The sequence below is a fragment of the Xyrauchen texanus genome, chromosome 33 (genome assembly GCF_025860055.1).
Source record: "Xyrauchen texanus isolate HMW12.3.18 chromosome 33, RBS_HiC_50CHRs, whole genome shotgun sequence".
NCBI lineage: Eukaryota > Metazoa > Chordata > Actinopteri > Cypriniformes > Catostomidae > Xyrauchen > Xyrauchen texanus.
This window is the reverse complement of record NC_068308.1, coordinates 3118885-3140936: the sequence shown is the minus strand read 5'-3', so window position 1 is coordinate 3140936 and position 22052 is coordinate 3118885.

Sequence of the window (22052 nt, the reverse complement as noted above, 5' to 3'; positions counted from 1 at the left end):
TCTAACACCTTGACATTTTTTCTCTGAAACCAATTGAGAGTTTCCTTTGCTGTATGCTTAGGGTCATTGTCCTGCTGGAAGGTCCACCCACATCTCATCTTCATCATCCTGGTGGATGGCAGCAGATTCTTCTCAAGAATCTCCCGATAAAGGGATTCCATTCAATTATATGAAGTCTGCTAGTGCCATGCAATGAACAGCCCCATCCCATGATGCTTCCACCTCCAAACTTCACTGTTGGTGTTTTTAGGGTGATGGGCAGTGCCATTTCTTCTCCAAACATGGTGTGTAGTATGATGGACAAAAAGTTCAATTTTGCTCTCATCTGACCAGACTACACTTTCCCAGTATTTCATAGGCTTGTCCAAATGAGATGTAGCAAAATTTAAATGAGCTTTGACATGCATTTTCTGCAGTTATGGAGGTCTTGCGGGGTGAGCGTCCATAGAGGCCAAGGAGGTGGAGAGCATTGCCTATTGTTTTCTCTTTGACTATGGTACTTGCTGCCTCTAAGTGTTTCTGGAGCTCTTTCCGAGTGGTCCTTGGCTCTTGGGCTACTCTTCTGACTATTCTTCTGACTCCCTGGTCAGAAATCTTGCGAGGAGCTCCTGTGTGTGGCCGGTTGGTGACGGAGTGTTGTTTCTTCCACTTGCGGATAATGGCCCCAATGGTGCTTAATGGAAGATTCAGTAGTTTTGAAATACATCTGTATCCGATTCCATCAATATGTTTTGCAACAATAAGGTTGCGAGGGTCTTGGGAGAGCTCTTTGCTTTTACCCATCACAAGATGTTTCTTGTGTGACACCTTGGTAACTAAAAGCCTTTTTATAGACCATCAATTACAAACCCAGCTTATATTCATTTTCACAGATAGGAGGTATAAATACTTTCTAACTACTTATGGATTTCAGCTTGTTCCTTACCTTACCTTGCCTTGGAGAACTGCTTTTCTTAGTGTCTTCAATACTTTTTCCTGTGTCATTCCACTTTATTACACATAACTTTATTTATGGACTTTAATGTTGTGAATTCTTTACATTTGCAGATTTCTTGAGTTAATACTGATGTCTGGTGAAAATTTCATGTGAATAGCCTCATTAAAAATATATTTACTGAATTTTTTTTTGACGCATTCAATACTTATTTCCCCCACTGTATATCCAACAGTTTATTGGCCCCTAATTAACAATACTTCTAGCAAGTAACATAATTTTTTCTGTGTCCTTACCAGAAATCTGTCTGTCCACACTGAACGCGACACTGCTGTTTGACAGGTTACAATTAAAATCACTCAAAACATATTTGATGTTTAATGTACAGTTATGAGGAGCGGGATTTTGGGCTAATGAGAGATCACTGAAGGTGGCGCAACTCGACATGATGCCGCAGAATTAAAAATCAAGTGAACTAAAAATGATCCTGTTGCTTGTTACTTATAGCGGTCATAGCTGTTTGAACAAAAACTTGCTTTATTGCATTGCCTGGTTAGAACACAGTACAGTGTAGATCATTCACCTAACTGAGGGCTACACAAAATTGGCACATTATTAAAGAATTCAGTTAAATGTTGCTCTTCCTATCAGATTTAAGGTTGAACTATCTGTTTTATAATAGTAATAATCACAATCTTGTAATTTACCATTAGGCTTGGGTCTTTGTCCATCTGAGGTTCCAGCCTTAGCACCATATCCTATGGAGGAAATCCCACACGCAAGAGTTTCAAATCACAGGCACAACACACACAAACATTAAAAACCTTTATCACAAACAGCTAAGTTTACTTGGTTTAGGTCCCTTGGCCCCACCACTGGGATACCCCATATATCCTAGAGAGGAGCCTAATAAGAGAACAAATACAGTTGGTGACATGGTGTACTGTAGTTAAGAAAACAAGACACACATTTAGAATAATAGCACTGTTGAATCAAATTAAATAAAGAAGTTCAATATGTTACCTGCATTAGGACCTTTAGCTGCTCCTCCAGTAGGATATCCACCATATCCTGATAACATAACCAGCCCAAATTAGTGTATAGCTGTTCTTTCAGTTTAGAATATGGAACTTACAGGTGCTATAAGCGATTTAGCATTCTGAAGCCCCCTCATTCCAAAACCCCGCCCTCCAAAGATAGTTTTTGAGACAAAAACCGTGTAAAACAGCAGCATTGTTTGTTCCTGTGGCTGTCAAATTCAAATACAAAAGTGCTAATTTGATTCAACAGTGCTATTATTCTAAATGTGTGTCTTGTTTTCTTAACTACAGTTTGCTGTTTACAGAGTCTAGAGCTGCCACAAAGATATCTCAGGACACTTATTTCAGTAATATCTTTCAGGGACTTTTCCATGAAAACAATCGCTTGCAGCAACTTTAAGGCCACATCCACACAAACCCATTTGCGACTGAAAACTCATTGTTTTCCAAAGTACGTGGTAATGGAGAGCATTTTTAAAACACTCCATTTTCTTGTGTTGGAAAACGAGTTCCAGTATGGATCAGAGGTCAAAATCAATGCGTTTCAAACTATATGTACCTGGTTTGGCTGCTCCACTGTTGGGGTATCCAGTAGGTACATTATATCCTGTAGGTGAGGTGGACATTCATTAGACATTCAAACTTGTTGTGCCCACCGAGGAGAAGGTTGCATCTGTATTACATTAAGTAAATCTCAAGCTTATACTATTCAGCACATTTAAAATAACAAGATTTTATTTACAACAGCTACAGACAAACAGTTTTGGGCAGTAACAGATTACATGTAATCTGATTTTTGTAATGAGATTATAAAAAGCAAGTGCTTGTATTTAGATTGAATAATTTTATTTTAAAATGGGTGTTATAAGATTACATTTACTTTTTATGGATTGCATGATTACATTTTTTGTTACATTACCAATCAACCAATGGTAATACCTAGTGTGTAATTGACTAATTATGCTCCTAAATGTTAAAAGAGCAGTCTGAGCTAGAGCCTGAAATACGTGTCATGTCATGTCTGGTGACACTACATACATTGAAGACAGAGCAGTCCCATTCCTCACTTGACCAATCTTTGCCTTACAAAAACTCTACATTTATATCCATTGAAAAATACTCGACACCCCATCTTAAGAATGCACTTTTGCATTTGTAATGGATTTGATGGTGTTGATGTTGTCTTGAAAGTACGTGTCAGTGTTTCATTCACTCATTATTAATTTCAAAGATGGATAAATCCCTATTCCTAAAAAAACTCAAGAAATTCTCTTCAAATTCAAAATACATGTTAGAGTTAATTAGTCATTTTATGGCTTTTATTATTTTAATTGGTAAAGATAATGATTAGATTTAGAAAAACATGAAATGAGTAATCCAAAAGTATTTTTACAGATTAGATTACATTAGGTTACTGATTTAAATTTGAGTAGTGTAATTTGTAATCAGTACTGGATTACATTGCATAAGTAATCTACCACACAGTGTAGACCAGAGAGAATCACCTCCAGATTTGAAGCCTTGTCCTTTATCAACTGAAGACCCTGCACCATAACCAACAGGCATAATGATCAGATCATTCTCAATGTCAATAGTGCTAAAATGACTTTAATGCTTTTTAGTGATTTCAAATGTTAATGAATTGCTTTACCGGTTTTGCCAGATTTTGTATTGGAATATCCACCACCTGCAGAAATAAAGAAAGTTAAATCATTTTTGCCATTGATCCAGACTCGTGTTAAAGTCGGCATGAAATAAAAATGTAACCTATAGTTCATTTATGCATGTTACAGGTCTTATTGCGAACAATCAATCTGTGTATATTTTATATTTTATTATTTTATAAAAAATACTTGACTCTTCCGGTGAAATGACTGTTCACTGATAACGAATGCAAGACAACTCTGCATTTATTTGCCAATAGCCAATAGTGTTCAGTCAGTTCAACTCCTCCCCTTCATGTACAAAACCATGTTCCCTACCCCAAACTACATTGATACCTGACCAGCTGGTTTTCACATTTCAAAGGAAGAGGAAAATAGCACATTTTCTGCTGCGTTTGAAACATTTTAATGTGGCGTCAAGCCGTTGTGGTCAGTTGAGGCGACACACCAGGCAATATTAATTGTGTTGTGATTCAAAGCACTTTGACTCGCTTGTTTTCATTAATCAGAGATTGCTGCTCAGTTTCTCCAGAGCTAACACAACATGCAGAGTAGTAAGTGTGTGTGTGTGTGTGTGTGTGTGTGTGTGTGTGTGTGTGTGTGTGTGTCTCTCAACCGCAAGCTCGCATTCAGATCTGCCTCCGTTCTGGTATGCAACGGCAACTTTTTACAATCAAATCAACAACCAATGGTTAAAACCAAGACCCGCCCTAAATTTTTTTTCTTCGATAAGCCGTTCCACTTGGATGTATGTCACAATATAGAAGAAAAGATCGGTCACGAATTCTGTTTCATCACAACTTTAAAAACAGTGTCAACAGAAAAGAGGTTATAGTGAAGAATACTGTCTTTCAATTACGTATTAATCTACAGACTCACCTACACCGGCTCCATTTTGAGGATGAGTGCCCATTAAATTGCTGTAGCCTTGAAAAGACATTAAATATAATTTTAATAAAAGCAAACACACAATGAGACCAGTTTTACATTCTAAAAAAGCACAATGTTAGCTGTACAAATTCTTAAGATTTTCTTTCATCAGAAATCAAATTTAAGATCACACAATACTACAGTGTGATATAGCTTAAGACATAAAGGACAGTGTTGCCCAAAAAACAAGATTATCAGAAAAGTGAAGTCAGATAAGTAATGTTAGTTCTGAGCTCTAGCATCATTTGTTTGTAGATGCACATGTTTTGATATTTTGTTATCAAATGCAATTCAGCCATTTTATGTGTGGCTTTAAGGTGCGCTCTGTAATTTTATATGTATGTTGTCTTTAACTTGCACTGACACCGAGCGGTGTGGATGTAGCATCATTTAAACGCTGTAGTATTCAGTTGCCAATACCATTGTAGAACTTCACTACTTGCAGTCAGTGAGGATTACTTTAAGCAATGAGTGAAAGTTTCCAATAACAGGGCGGTTACTAAGAATAAGTGAGTAGTATTTGACTGTCATGTGATCATAAGATGACCCTCTCCATGTAGAATAAAACAGTTTAATTACAATTCATGTCTTAAGGAGTACAACTCTTTTAATGATGAAAAAAATACTGAGTGCTCCTTAAAGTGTGCAAAAGTGTCCTGAACCCTATATGGGTCAAAATAAGGTTGTCCGAGAAGATGAAAATTAGAAATCTTTCAAAAGTCTAGTGTGGAACACATGTATCAAATCTATAGAAATACTTGTGTCCGAGTATTAAAAAAAAAAAAAGACTAGAAATAAAAAATGTAAAATGGTGTAACCATCAAGAATACATTTCTTGCATCTTGAATACACTTGAGTGTACGCAACATAATTATTATTTTAAGAATAGGTTTCAAACATATTTTCAAAACTAAGTTTTACAAATATAAAGTATTTTTGAGTCAGGTTTTCCACTGTGGATTGTACCTGGTACTATTTTAGTACCACCTCAGTTGAGGTTCCAATCAAGCCGAACCGATACTAAAAGTGATGTTAAAATCCTGCAGATCACTGATTGGTCAGAGAGAATCGTCACTACCGGCGTCACTGGATTTGTGACACGGGACATCAACCTGATAGTTTTAATGTTAGCAACAGTGATAGCAGTATCATTTGTTCACGCAACTTTCGAATTGTAAAAAGCAATGTAAAAAAAATAGCTGTGCGCAAAACCATGCCATGGTCAATAAACGAGGTGCAGAGATGTTCCTCTCGTTAGCAATGAATGAAACAAAAAAGTATTTCAGGAAGTGTCGCGACGAGACGCTATCTAGACCGGCGAGCAATGGGAGGGAGAGTGCCCGGGAGTCCATGATGGAGGATGGTACTTTAACTCTATATTCTGCTTGAAAGCTTCACTTTATTTAGTTGACCAGCTACTGGAAAGCTTCTAAAACAGTCAGGCCAATTTAACTGTTACACTTGTGTAAAATCACAATGTAACAACTGCTTTATGCAGCTCAATGAGCTAGTAACTAACAGCAAGTGGTCATGTTGGTCAGTAATGTTTGTGTCGCGTTTAAGATGATGTCACGGCAGTAGAGGCGGCGCAACTATGACGATCAGCCTTTAATCACACCCACGTTAAGGCGGCACTAAACTGCAGTGGAAAAGCAAGCAAAGAAAAGCAAAGCGAGTAGAGTCGATTCGAACTGTAACGTGCAGTGGAAAAGTGCCATAAGATGCCATTTTTGTCCAGCGAAAACAGAGCTTTTCAAAAGCGCTCTCCAAGTTTCCATTGGAAAAAACTGTCTTAACTGTTATAGTGTCGTTGATAACGTTATTAAAGATGAATGATACTTTGTAAAACCATCACATTGCATTACTTCAAATGTGACAGGAAGTTTACTTGCTATTGCTGTCCGGCGGCGGAACATGAGGACAATTGCATTTCAGATTGTACATGGAAATGATGCAGGGCCACACTTCTTGACTTTTTTCCCCATGAGAGTAAGGGGATATAAGCATTTTTAAATGTTTCAGTGTGGACAAGCAACTTCTGGAAAACATTTAAAAAAAAGGCTGTGTGAACAAAAATGAAAACGCTGTTTCAAATTTATCCAAATGAATGTGGACGTAACCTTAGTCTCAGAAAAATTTATAAATTATAGATACATACATATGTATATATATATACACTGTACCACATTGACTTTGAACTCATTGAAAATTGAAAACATGTTCATAATATAGTGGTGTATTCTAGAAATTGTTTTGTGTACATTGTATTTTTATTATATTTCTGAATAATATAATAGATCCAGACTAAAAAATTGTCATGTCGTTGACCCATTTTATAAGGGTATTATGCTTTATGTAAGTATCTGTCATAGATTACATACCACCTCTCTGTTTCGCAGCATGCTGATTCATCATTCCCCTACCCATTCCAATGCCACCTGAAAACAATGACAGAAACACATTACATGGCCATATAGAGATAAACATAAGTGAACACGTCTACTAGAGCAACAGGCAATTCATACCATATGGGAAATGGCCTCCATATCCAGGTTTATTTCGTTTTGTCCCATAAGCGCCTGAATGACAGCAGACAGATGTGTGATGATGTCATTCAAACAGACTTATATTTTTCTTCTGTTTGCTCACTTTCCTTAAGTGCTACTTACCTGTACCTTTGTTAGCAGGATAACCTGAAAATAATGACATAGAATAAAAACTTTATATAAAAATATAAATTCTGTATATATATCTCTATGTCTGTCTGTCTGTCTGTCTGTGTATCTATCAACGTACCATTGCGATTGGCAGCTTGTGATCCAGCAGGCACAGCTCCATAATCTGGTGAATATTAATAATAATAATTATTATTATTAGGATTATTATAAAGAATTAAAAACTCATAAAACATCAAGACTCATTTTGTCACTATTACAGTATTAATCGATGTACTTACTCTTTCCTCCATATGCGTTACCATTGGACTTTGCACCATAGGCATTCTGTGCGGCTGCAGCTGGAGTTCCATAACCTTAAAAAAAAATTAAAAATGATAATAATTATTATATATAAAAAATACATAAGAGGTAGATACAGCAAACAAGCACTGTGTCACAGACTCTACAGCAAATCAGATGTACCTTTGAATTGAGCTCCATGTGCATTTGCTACCGGACGAGAATCACTCTGACCTGCAGAAGATTCAAGAAGGATGAGGTAATGAAGGAGCAATTATATATACCACTTAATTAATGAACAAGTTATATTGCCACTAGAGCTAGATAAACACTACTGGTTGATATTGGTTTATCAGGGGCTCACCATTATTTTCAGGGGCTACGGCAGGTGGGCTTCCATAACCTGAATCATATGAGAAAACCAGTGAACAAACAAATCTTAAATAACACAATCAGAGAATTTTGTGAAGAATTAATAATGGATTTTTCTCCAGTAATGCAAAGATCTGAGTTAAATTATTAAAAAATATATTTTGAGACTTGAGAACCAAACGATGATCTAACTGACATTAATCCATAACCAGCCCACAAAAGTTTTCTTATTTATATTTTTTGTGCAGCCGGAGGTTCCTTGGGATGTGCACCTCGAGTAAGTGTTCTTTATTCTTTATGTTTACGTGAACTGTGATTCAAAACTTTGAGATACTGGGATCTTTTCCTCACTTGTTTCTCGTTCATCTGCATCAGACTTGCACAAAGACCGCAATTATAAAAATAAGGGTAACACGGGGGTCTGGGTATCTCAGCGAGTATTGTTGCTGACTATCACTCCTGGAGTCTCGAGTTTGAATCCAGGGCATGCTAAGTAAAACCAGTCAGGTCTCCTAAGCAACCAAATTGGCCCAGTTGCTAGGGAGTGTAGAGTCACATGGGGTAACCTCCTCGTGGTGGTGATTAGTGGTTCTCGCTCTCAATGGAGCGTGTGGTGAGTTGTGTGTGGATCGTGGAGAGTAGCACGAGTCTTCACATGCTGAGAGTCTCCACAGTGTCATGCACAACGAGTCACGTGATAAGATTCGGATTGACGATCTCAGAAGTGGAGGCAACTAACACTTGTCCTCCATAACCGCTACCACGAGGAAATACTAAGTTGTGGGAATTGGGCATTCCAAATTGGGAGAAAAGGGGATAAAATAAAAATAAGGTTAACACTTTACATTAATGTTCTCTTTGATAAAGGTTTATAAAAGGATGTATTAATGACTAATAAGTAATTACAAATGCTTTATAAATCAGTTATAACAACATGAATAAAAAGATGACTCGTGCAAACTTGCCAAAATAGTGAGCATTTTAACTTACATTTTACAAATGCTTAATAAATATTCTTATTCATACTTATATTAATCAAAAATGTAAAATGCCCTGATTTATGATTGATGTCACAATGCAGCAAAAACAAACTATTATAGTGAGATTAATGGAATGGATTATGATACTGTGTTTACACTCATGATTGTAATGTCTTGAATCACTTGTGTTGTCACTTTCCTTGTCACATTGATGTCGAAACAATGGTGATACTCTGAGTGTTGTCCCAAGTTTTATTTTTTACTAAAAATGATAGAGTCCTAGGGTTAGGGATAAACATAACATTATGCAAAACAAATGTAGAGCTTCAAGCTCAGCATATATCATATAATAAAGCCTGATGACCATTAAACCATACTGAACTTTATGTACATAGGTTTCTAAAGTTGAAAATGCCTTAATAAAGATTTTAAGGTAAAGCGGACACATATAAAATACATTTTCATAGGTTATTAATGTTATATAAGTGTTATTGAGCATTTATAACATGAAGTAAAATGTCTCACTATTAGGCAGGAATAGCATGAGTCATCCTTTTTATGCATGTTGTTATAACCACATATAAATGCTTTATAATATATTTATAAATAAGTCACTGGTTATTAATGAACCCATTTATAAACCTTTAACTAAGGAGCTTTAGTGTAGAGAGTAACCAAAATAAGATATTAGAACAAACAAACCCAAATATGAAAACTCAAATGTGAAATAAATAAAAATAATATAATTAATGACTTAACTCTGTGTAATTCATTATTACTAGTTGATGATTAAACCTTGATGATTTAAGAGCACTAGGGCAAGTTAAGATTTCTTCAGTTATTGTGTTCTTCTTTCAGGTGTCACTTCCTGTCACTGAAGCAAACTGATAGTCGGCTATAGATCTGTTATTTCTTATAGCTGATCATTTCAAACATGAAATACTTTAATTAAAAAAGAGAAAAGAAGAAAGTAAAATAATAACTAAACTAAAAAGTGGACATTAGTGGAAATATTGTGCTCACCATTTCCTTTCATATTGTCAGAGTTGCTATTAGGGCCCAAAGCGTAGCCTGAAAACAAGACATCTATTGAGTTATGCATCTTTCTCAGCTGAAGAATTCACCATACCAGAAAAAAGAGAATTAGTACCTTTGTTAGGAGGATAACCTGAAAAACAGAATGAAATACAATAAATACTTTATTTAAAAATACAAATGTGTATCTGTCTGTCTGTCTGTCTGTCTGTCTGTCTGTCTGTGTATCTATCGACGTACCGTTAGGTTTGGCAGCTTGTCCATGTGATCCAGCAGGCACAGCTCCATAGTCTGGTGAATATTAATAATCATGATTATGATTATTATAAAGAATTAAAAACTCATAAAACATCAAGACTCATTTTGTCACTATTACAGTATTAATCGATGTACTTACTCTTTCCTCCATATGCGTTACCATTGGACTTTGCACCATAGGCATTCTGTAGCGGCTGCAGCTGGAGTTCCATAACCTTAAAAAAAATATATATATATATATATATATATATTATTATATATAAAAAATACATAAGAGGTAGATACAGCAAACAAGCACTGTGTCACAGACTCTACAGCAAATCAGATGTACCTTTGAATTGAGCTCCATGTGCATTTGCTACCGGACGAGAATCACTCTGACCTGCAGAAGATTCAAGAAGGATGAGGTAATGAAGGAGCAATTATATATACCACTTAATTAATGAACAAGTTATATTGCCACTAGAGCTAGATAAACACTACTGGTTGATATTGGTTTATCAGGGGCTCACCATTATTTTCAGGGGCTACGGCAGGTGGGCTTCCATAACCTGAATCATATGAGAAAACCAGTGAACAAACAAATCTTAAATAACACAATCAGAGAATTTTGTGAAGAATTAATAATGGATTTTTCTCCAGTAATGCAAAGATCTGAGTTAAATTATTAAAAAATATATTTTGAGACTTGAGATCCAAACGATGATCTAACTGACATTAATCCATAACCAGCCCACAAAAGTTTTCTTATTTATATTTTTTGTGCAGCCGGAGGTTCCTTGGGATGTGCACCTCGAGTAAGTGTTCTTTATTCTTTATGTTTACGTGAACTGTGATTCAAAATTTTGAGATACTGGGATCTTTTCCTCACTTGTTTCTCGTTCATCTGCATCAGACTTGCACAAAGACCGCAATTATAAAAATAAGGGTAACACGGGGGTCTGGGTATCTCAGCGAGTATTGTTGCTGATTATCACTCCTGGAGTCTCGAGTTTGAATCCAGGGCATGCTAAGTAAAACCAGTCAGGTCTCCTAAGCAACCAAATTGGCCCAGTTGCTAGGGAGTGTAGAGTCACATGGGGTAACCTCCTCGTGGTGGTGATTAGTGGTTCTCGCTCTCAATGGAGCGTGTGGTGAGTTGTGTGTGGATCGTGGAGAGTAGCACGAGTCTCCACATGCTGAGAGTCTCCACAGTGTCATGCACGACGAGTCACGTGATAAGATTCCGGATTGACGATCTCAGAAGTGGAGGCAACTAACACTTGTCCTCCATAACCGCGCTACCACGAGGAAATACTAAGTTGTGGGAATTGGGCATTCCAAATTGGGAGAAAAGGGGATAAAATAAAAATAAGGTTAACACTTTACATTAATGTTCTCTTTGATAAAGGTTTATAAAAGGATGTATTAATGACTAATAAGTAATTACAAATGCTTTATAAATCAGTTATAACAACATGAATAAAAAGATGACTCGTGCAAACTTGCCAAAATAGTGAGCATTTTAACTTACATTTTACAAATGCTTAATAAATATTCTTATTCATACTTATATTAATCAAAAATGTAAAATGCCCTGATTTATGATTGATGTCACAATGCAGCAAAATCAAACTATTATAGTGAGATTAATGGAATGGATTATGATACTGTGTTTACACTCATGATTGTAATGTCTTGAATCACTTGTGTTGTCACTTTCCTTGTCACATTGATGTCGAAACAATGGTGATATTCTGAGTGTTGTCCCAAGTTTTATTTTTTACTAAAAATGACATAGCGTCCTAGGGTTAGGGATAAACATAACATTATGCAAAACAAATGTAGAGCTTCAAGCTCAGCATATATCATATAATAAAGCCTGATGACCATTAAACCATACTGAACTTTATGTACATAGGTTTCTAAAGTTGAAAATGCCTTAATAAAGATTTTAAGGTAAAGCGGACACATATAAAATACATTTTCATAGGTTATTAATGTTATATAAGTGTTATTGAGCATTTATAACATGAAGTAAAATGTCTCACTATTAGGCAGGAATAGCATGAGTCATCCTTTTTATGCATGTTGTTATAACCACATATAAATGCTTTATAATATATTTATAAATAAGTCACTGGTTATTAATGAACCCATTTATAAACCTTTAACTAAGGAGCTTTAGTGTAGAGTGTAACCAAAATAAGATATTAGAACAAACAAACCCAAATATGAAAACTCAAATGTGAAATAAATAAAAATAATATAATTAATGACTTAACTCTGTGTAATTCATTATTACTAGTTGATGATTAAACCTTGATGATTTAAGAGCACTAGGGCAAGTTAAGATTTCTTCAGTTATTGTGTTCTTCTTTCAGGTGTCACTTCCTGTCACTGAAGCAAACTGATAGTCGGCTATAGATCTGTTATTTCTTATAGCTGATCATTTCAAACATGAAATACTTTAATCAAAAAAGAGAAAAGAAGAAAGTAAAATAATAACTAAACTAAAAAGTGGACATTAGTGGAAATATTGTGCTCACCATTTCCTTTCATATTGTCAGAGTTGCTATTAGGGCCCAAAGCGTAGCCTGAAAACAAGACATCTATTGAGTTATGCATCTTTCTCAGCTGAAGAATTCACCATACCAGAAAAAAGAGAATTAGTACCTTTGTTAGGAGGATAACCTGAAAAACAGAATGAAATACAATAAATACTTTATTTAAAAATACAAATGTGTATCTGTCTGTCTGTCTGTCTGTCTGTCTGTCTGTGTATCTATCGACGTACCGTTAGGTTTGGCAGCTTGTCCATGTGATCCAGCAGGCACAGCTCCATAGTCTGGTGAATATTAATAATCATGATTATGATTATTATAAAGAATTAAAAACTCATAAAACATCAAGACTCATTTTGTCACTATTACAGTATTAATCGATGTACTTACTCTTTCCTCCATATGCGTTACCATTGGACTTTGCACCATAGGCATTCTGTGCGGCTGCAGCTGGAGTTCCATAACCTTAAAAAAAAAAAAAAATTATATATATATATATATACATATTATTATATATAAAAAATACATAAGAGGTAGATACAGCAAACAAGCACTGTGTCACAGACTCTACAGCAAATCAGATGTACCTTTGAATTGAGCTCCATGTGCATTTGCTACGGATCGAGAATCACTCTGACCTGCAGAAGATTCAAGAAGGATGAGGTAATGAAGGAGCAATTATATATACCACTTAATTAATGAACAAGTTATATTGCCACTAGAGCTAGATAAACACTACTGGTTGATATTGGTTTATCAGGGGCTCACCATTATTTTCAGGGGCTACGGCAGGTGGGCTTCCATAACCTGAATCATATGAGAAAACCAGTGAACAAACAAATCTTAAATAACACAATCAGAGAATTTTGTGAAGAATTAATAATGGATTTTTCTCCAGTAATGCAAAGATCTGAGTTAAATTATTAAAAAATATATTTTGAGACTTGAGAACCAAACGATGATCTAACTGACATTAATCCATAACCAGCCCACAAAAGTTTTCTTATTTATATTTTTTGTGCAGCCGGAGGTTCCTTGGGATGTGCACCTCGAGTAAGTGTTCTTTATTCTTTATGTTTACGTGAACTGTGATTCAAAACTTTGAGATACTGGGATCTTTTCCTCACTTGTTTCTCGTTCATCTGCATCAGACTTGCACAAAGACCGCAATTATAAATATAGCTGCGAGCAGCGATGGCGGGCCCAAGCCGGTGGCACTGCCACCCCCGTGCCTTTAGGGTTGCTGTGCACGATGGGCAATAACATAACCTCGCTTTGACCGTCGAGAAGATGTGTGCTGTAGAGCTCGCATCAGTGTGTGCTCTGCAAAAGTGCGCATCGAGGGCACATATCAACCACAAAGTATGCGTGAGCACCCTTCCGATACCTAAAATGAAAAATGAGACACCCTTCGGTCTCATGGAGTTAATGGACACATGAAATAAGTACACAAGACTGAAAATTCATATGAAGTGTGCCATTTAGGACAGGGCCTATGACCGTGAACCACAATAGTCACATCTATGAGATAATTCAAATGTAGAATAATTTTTGATGTCATAGGATGTCATAGGTCAATATCTTTTGCAGCACTTAAATGTGTTAATCCAGAAGGCCAGTATTTATCTGGAGGTCTTTGTACAGGTTTATCAATGTAATTATAATTTACGCTTATGTGTTCCTATGACATGCAATGGAAGTACATTTTTATGTTTAACATGGGTGTATTCACAATACATAGCATACGATATAATATCTTAAGATTATTTATCATTATGTTAAGTACATCACACAAATGTGACTGTATTCACCTGTAATGTCTCCAATAAGTACAGTATATTGGCCTGTATGGCCATGATATATTGCCTTAGCTAGACTTTAGCTAACCTATTACATTAGCTAGTAGCTCATGAGTCATGAATGTTAGCAAGACACAAGTTAACTATATTTGCTTTTGGCTAATTAGCTGTATAGTCGAGGCACTGTACACGACGCGGAGGAGAGAGGGCGGGCATGGACAAAATCTCATCTACCGACCTGATGTTTGATTTTTATTTAATAAATATATTTGTTTGACAGGAAGCTGTGCGCAAACAGGAATATATATATTAATTAATTTATTAAAAAATAAAAATAAACACCCCAGAAAAAAGGGCACTTTCTCTCGAGGAAGAAAAAGGGCAGGTGCTCAAGCCCCCTTTGATGTCTATGTGTGCACGTGCACACGTGAGACATAACAGACTCCTCAATATATCATGTATTTTTACACTTTGTTGTATGAAATTGTCCGTTCAGACGCAAGCAGCAGGCGTTCGAGCGAGCGTTAGACACGACGCGGCTCGATCGCTGTGTCACTCAATCTGCTCGCAAACATGTATTTGAGTTTTTTTCACATTTGTTGAGTTGAATAGTGTAAAATCGCTTGAACGTTCAAACAGGCAAACATTGTATACAACCGACAAACCTTCGTGAAGATGCGAGCAAAAATAATCTGTCAGACATAGAGCTGTCACGATAACTACTTTTTGTTGTGCGATATATTGCACATAAATTAATTGCGATAAACGATATTATTGTAATTTTCAGACCATTTTATGCCACTGATTACATAATGACAATATAATAGCATAATAATGCAAGTACACTGTTTCAAAGAACAAAGAACATTTTATTCTTATTCTATTCAATATTTAGACATTGTGAAATGTGAAAAAATATATCCCAAATAAATAAAACAAGTAAATAAATACACTTTCGTTAACAAAAAAGTGCAAGGTATCAAGAACTAGATCAAAACAAAGTAGGCTAATATGTCAATTTAAACTTTTAAAGTGTCTCACACAAAGGCACAGATGCATCAACAGGACATTTCTGCTGCCAGATTAGTTTTTTAATTGTTAGGCAGATTCCGAGAAAGGAACACCAACATGTTTACCTTGTGGGGCTTAAGGCAGGATCTTACTGGGGTAACAATGTTACCAGCTGTGCTAAACAGTCTTTCTTATAGCGAAGTTAAGCTATCCGTGAGTGTGCGCCATTTCGGCTGTCACGTTTATATTTGCACTGTCGGGAAAAGGCATCTGCATCAGATAACTGTCTGGAAGAAGGCCCCTCTCCAACTCCAGCTGCAGTTGTTGTTCCCAGGTTGAAAAACTGCGTGGGATGGTTATGTTTTAGGTGCGATTTTAAGTTTGTTGTGTTGCCTCTTTACGCTGCTACTGTTTTAAAACACAGTCGACATACCGGCTCGTTCACGTTAATTAGCTCTCCTCTCTCGTTCGGCTTAAAGCCAAAATGTTCCCACACCGAGCTGAAGATTGCGGCTTTGAAATCAATTCCATGTTGGACTCGTTCTTCCTAACTGGCTCGCTGGAGATGTCACGAAACAGAACACTTTAAAATGCAGTTGGTTCACGCCTTCTCTTCACCTGACGGTGTCCGCTCTCTCTCTCTCTCGTGTGTGTGTGTGTGTGTGTGTGTGTGTGTGTGTGTGTGTGTGTGTGTGTGTGGACACGCTGCCTGAGCCCCGCCTCCGACACAGAGTGCAGACAAGATGACAGAGGCAGCGCGATCAACTAAAATGTTGGTGACATTCATTTTAATGTAAAAATGAATCTGGTTATTATTTTTAATAATAAAACAAATTATCAGTTGCAATATATCGCGGCACCAAAAATGATCGCGCTCATTTCCATATATCGTGCGATAAGTCGATATATTGACTATCGCGACAGCTCTAGTCAGACAACCCTAAAACAACATCATACTCGGAAGTTTTGATACGTTAGGATCGATAAGCCCATCCCTACTTTCTTTAGACATATGTTTCATGTGTTGGTTTTAATAAAGACTCGGAGTACTCATAAAACTCACAGAACGAAATATGCGTCACACTTTACTGCGTTCTCAACAACATGTAAGTCTTCTTCATACGTTAAAACAACGAGAATACAGAAAATAGGCTTAGAACTCCACCTAGTGGTTATATTATAGAATTAAAGGAGAAATTACATGAGACAGCTTTATAACTTAAATGGCTTTAACTGAAATAGACTAAAGTTTAATATAACTATTCTGATAAGTGTATATTTCCAACATCATGTTTGTGTTATCCGTTTCTGTAAGTTTTTGTGACGTGTTTCAGAAAGATAATCGCTTAGACAGAGCTGATAGTTTATTTTCATCTTAACCGGACATCACAGTTGATCACTGCAATAATTCATAATTCAATATATTGATACCCGATTTCTTTATCAACTGTTTGTTCAATTGAGACATAAGGGGTGATTTCAAAGCATTTTGAAAGTGACACACTTCCTTCTGCCAGTTGGTGGCGCTATAACTTTGACTCACAGTAGTCACATCCATGTGACACACTGCTGAAGTTTCATCGAGATCAGTTAATATATGCAAAAGTTATAACACACTTCCTTGCTTTTATGCTGCCTTTATGTGCTTTTTGGAGCTTCAAAGTTCATTTGCAATGTGTTCCACATTCAAACCAAAATATCTGACTTTCTGTTGGTCTGTTTGTTCACTTGAGACATAAGAGGGTGATTTCAAAGCATTTTGAAAGTGACACACTTCCTTCTGCCAGTTGGTGGCGCTATAACTTTGTCTCACAATAGTCACATCCATGTGACACACTGCTGAAGTTTCATCGAGATCAGTTAATGTATGCAGAAGTTATATCACACTTCCTTGTGTGCTACCTTTATGTGCTTTTTGGAGCTTCAAAGTTCATTTGCTATGTGTTCCATATTCAAACCACAATATCTGACTTTCTGTTGGTCGGAGCTAATGACTGTAAATTAGAAAGTTGTTCGGCTTGACGAGAACAATATACACGCCAAGTTTTGTAACTGTAGATAGAACTAACTAAGTTATAACACACTTGATGTGTCCATTTTTAGTCATAAATCAATTTCCTCGCCACGGCCAAAACGTTCGAGATATTAAAAATCCGTCCGCAATGTAGCATCCTCAATGACTTGACTTCATGCTGACCGAGTTTGGTGGCGATTGGATTCATTCTCTAGGAGGAATATATATAATTCCAGAGCATGTGTTTCCAAACAACCCATAATAGCCGACTTCCTGTTGGGCTGGCGTAAAACTTAGAGCACGAAAGTTGTTCGGCCCGATGAGATATAGAAGTGTACCGAGTTTCATATTATTACATGCAAGCATGTTGATATATGGACAAGTGTTCAGACCCCGTTCAAGGGCGCTGTCGAAGCTCCCTGCCACGCTCGGGTACCAGATTCAGCCCGGCCCTGATGGCCGCAGGTTCTGACCTGTGTGCAAAGTTTCAAGAGTTTTTGAGTACGTTAAGGGCCCCAAAAGTCCCGGAAACCTTGAAAAACAATATCTTAATGCAAATCTCACCCAACAGAGAAATCCCCTCTCCCTCCCCCTCTCCTCCACTCCCCACACACAGACAATTGGCAGGGGGCACGTTGTCAGAGAGAGACAGAGAGAGAGAAAAACATAGAATGGGAGCGGTCACTCTGTTAGTCAGAGAGAGAAAAATTCCAAGAAATCCACATTCAAACCACAATATCTGACTTTCTGTTGGTCGGAGCTAATGACTGTAAATTAGAAAGTTGTTCGGCTTGACGAGCACAATATACATGCCGAGTTTTGTAACTGTAGATAGAACTAACTAAGTTATAACAGACTTCATGTGTCCTTTTTTAGTCCTAAATCAATTTCCTCGCCACGGCCAAACCGTTCGAGATATCAAAAATCCGTCCGGTATGTAGCATCCTCAATGTCTTGACTTCATGCCGACCGAGTTTGGTGGCGATTGGATTCATTCTCTAGGAGGAATATATATAATTCCAGAGCATGTGTTTCCAAACAACCCATAATAGCCGACTTCCTGTTGGGCTGGCGTAAAACTTAGAGCACGAAAGTTGTTCGGCCCGATGAGATCTACAAGTGTACCGAAGTTTCATATTATTACATGCAAGCATGTTTGATATATGGACAAGTGTTCGAATCCCATTCCAGGGCGCTGTCGAGCCCCCTGCCACGCCCGGGTACCATCTTCGGCCCGGCCCTGATGGCCGCGGGTTCCGAGCCGTGTGCAAAGTTTCAAGAGTTTGAGCACGTTAAGGGCCCCAAAACCTTGAAAAACCAAAATAAAAGCATTCTCATTCAACAGCCAAATCACCCCCCTCCCCCCAGACACAGAGAGACGTAGGGTCAGTGAGAGAGGCAGAGAAAATTCTCCAAAACCAAAATAACTTCCTGTTTCTCTTTTCGCGCCATCATTTCGTTTCCTCGCCACGGCCAAACCGTTCGACATATCAAAAATCCGCCGGCAATTTTTCATCCTCAATGTCTTGACTTCATGCTGACCGAGTTTCGTGGTGATAGGTGGAATTCTCTAGGAGGAGTATTTCAAATTCCATTGCATGCGTTTCCAAAAACCCTAAATAGACGATTTCCTGTTGGGCTGAGGTAAAAAGTAAAAGTATGAAGGATATATGAAACGATGAGATCTATATGTGTACCGAGTTTCATATTATTACATGCAAGCGTGTTTGATTTATGGACCAAGTTTTCGGACCTCGCTCCAGGGGCGCCGTCGAGCCCCCTGCCACGCCCGGTACCAGCTTCAGCCCGGCCCTAATGGCCGCGGGTTCTGACCCACGTGCAAAGTTTCAAGAGTTTTTGAGCACGTTAAGAGCCCCAAAAGTGCCCCAATAGTCGTAAAAAAAATAATAATATTAATCCTAACGAAAACAATAGGGCCTTGCCTTTTCAAGGCTTGGGCCCTAAAAATAAGGGTAACACGGGGGTCTGGGTATCTCAGCGAGTATTGTCGCTGACTATCACTCCTGGAGTCTCGAGTTTGAATCCAGGGCATGCTAAGTAAAACCAGTCAGGTCTCCTAAGCAACCAAATTGGCCCAGTTGCTAGGGAGTGTAGAGTCACATGGGGTAACCTCCTCGTGGTGGTGATTAGTGGTTCTCGCTCTCAATGGAGCGTGTGGTGAGTTGTGTGTGGATCGTGGAGAGTAGCACGAGTCTTCACATGCTGAGAGTCTCCACGGTGTCATGCACAACGAGTCACGTGATAAGATTCCGGATTGACGATCTCAGAAGTGGAGGCAACTAACACTTGTCCTCCATAACCGCGCTACCACGAGGAAATACTAAGTTGTGGGAATTGGGCATTCCAAATTGGGAGAAAAGGGGATAAAATAAAAATAAGGTTAACACTTTACATTAATGTTCTCTTTGATAAAGGTTTATAAAAGGATGTATTAATGACTAATAAGTAATTACAAATGCTTTATAAATCAGTTATAACAACATGAATAAAAAGATGACTCGTGCAAACTTGCCAAAATAGTGAGCATTTTAACTTACATTTTACAAATGCTTAATAAATATTCTTATTCATACTTATATTAATCAAAAATGTAAAATGCCCTGATTTATGATTGATGTCACAATGCAGCAAAAACAAACTATTATAGTGAGATTAATGGAATGGATTATGATACTGTGTTTACACTCATGATTGTAATGTCTTGAATCACTTGTATTGTCACTTTCCTTGTCACATTGATGTCGAAACAATGGTGATATTCTGAGTGTTGTCCCAAGTTTTATTTTTTACTAAAAATGACATAGCGTCCTAGGGTTAGGGATAAACATAACATTATGCAAAACAAATGTAGAGCTTCAAGCTCAGCATATATCATATAATAAAGCCTGATGACCATTAAACCATACTGAACTTTATGTACATAGGTTTCTAAAGTTGAAAATGCCTTAATAAAGATTTTAAGGTAAAGCGGACACATATAAAATACATTTTCATAGGTTATTAATGTTATATAAGTGTTATTGAGCATTTATAACATGAAGTAAAATGTCTCACTATTAGGCAGGAATAGCATGAGTCATCCTTTTTATGCATGTTGTTATAACCACATATAAATGCTTTATAATATATTTATAAATAAGTCACTGGTTATTAATGAACCCATTTATAAACCTTTAACTAAGGAGCTTTAGTGTAGAGTGTAACCAAAATAAGATATTAGAACAAACAAACCCAAATATGAAAACTCAAATGTGAAATAAATAAAAATAATATAATTAATGACTTAACTCTGTGTAATTCATTATTACTAGTTGATGATTAAACCTTGATGATTTAAGAGCACTAGGGCAAGTTAAGATTTCTTCAGTTATTGTGTTCTTCTTTCAGGTGTCACTTCCTGTCACTGAAGCAAACTGATAGTCGGCTATAGATCTGTTATTTCTTATAGCTGATCATTTCAAACATGAAATACTTTAATTAAAAAAGAGAAAAGAAGAAAGTAAAATAATAACTAAACTAAAAAGTGGACATTAGTGGAAATATTGTGCTCACCATTTCCTTTCATATTGTCAGAGTTGCTATTAGGGCCCAAAGCGTAGCCTGAAAACAAGACATCTATTGAGTTATGCATCTTTCTCAGCTGAAGAATTCACCATACCAGAAAAAAGAGAATTAGTACCTTTGTTAGGAGGATAACCTGAAAAACAGAATGAAATACAATAAATACTTTATTTAAAAATACAAATGTGTATCTGTCTGTCTGTCTGTCTGTCTGTCTGTCTGTCTGTCTGTCTGTGTATCTATCGACGTACCGTTAGGTTTGGCAGCTTGTCCATGTGATCCAGCAGGCACAGCTCCATAGTCTGGTGAATATTAATAATCATGATTATGATTATTATAAAGAATTAAAAACTCATAAAACATCAAGACTCATTTTGTCACTATTACAGTATTAATCGATGTACTTACTCTTTCCTCCATATGCGTTACCATTGGACTTTGCACCATAGGCATTCTGTGCGGCTGCAGCTGGAGTTCCATAACCTTAAAAAAAATATATATATATATATATTATTATTATTTATAAAAAATACACAAGAGGTAGATACAGCAAACAAGCACTGTGTCACAGACTCTACAGCAAATCAGATGTACCTTTGAATTGAGCTCCATGTGCATTTGCTACCGGACGAGAATCACTCTGACCTGCAGAAGATTCAAGAAGGATGAGGTAATGAAGGAGCAATTATATATACCACTTAATTAATGAACAAGTTATATTGCCACTAGAGCTAGATAAACACTACTGGTTGATATTGGTTTATCAGGGGGCTCACCATTATTTTCAGGGGCTACGGCAGGTGGGCTTCCATAACCTGAATCATATGAGAAAACCAGTGAACAAACAAATCTTAAATAACACAATCAGAGAATTTTGTGAAGAATTAATAATGGATTTTTCTCCAGTAATGCAAAGATCTGAGTTAAATTATT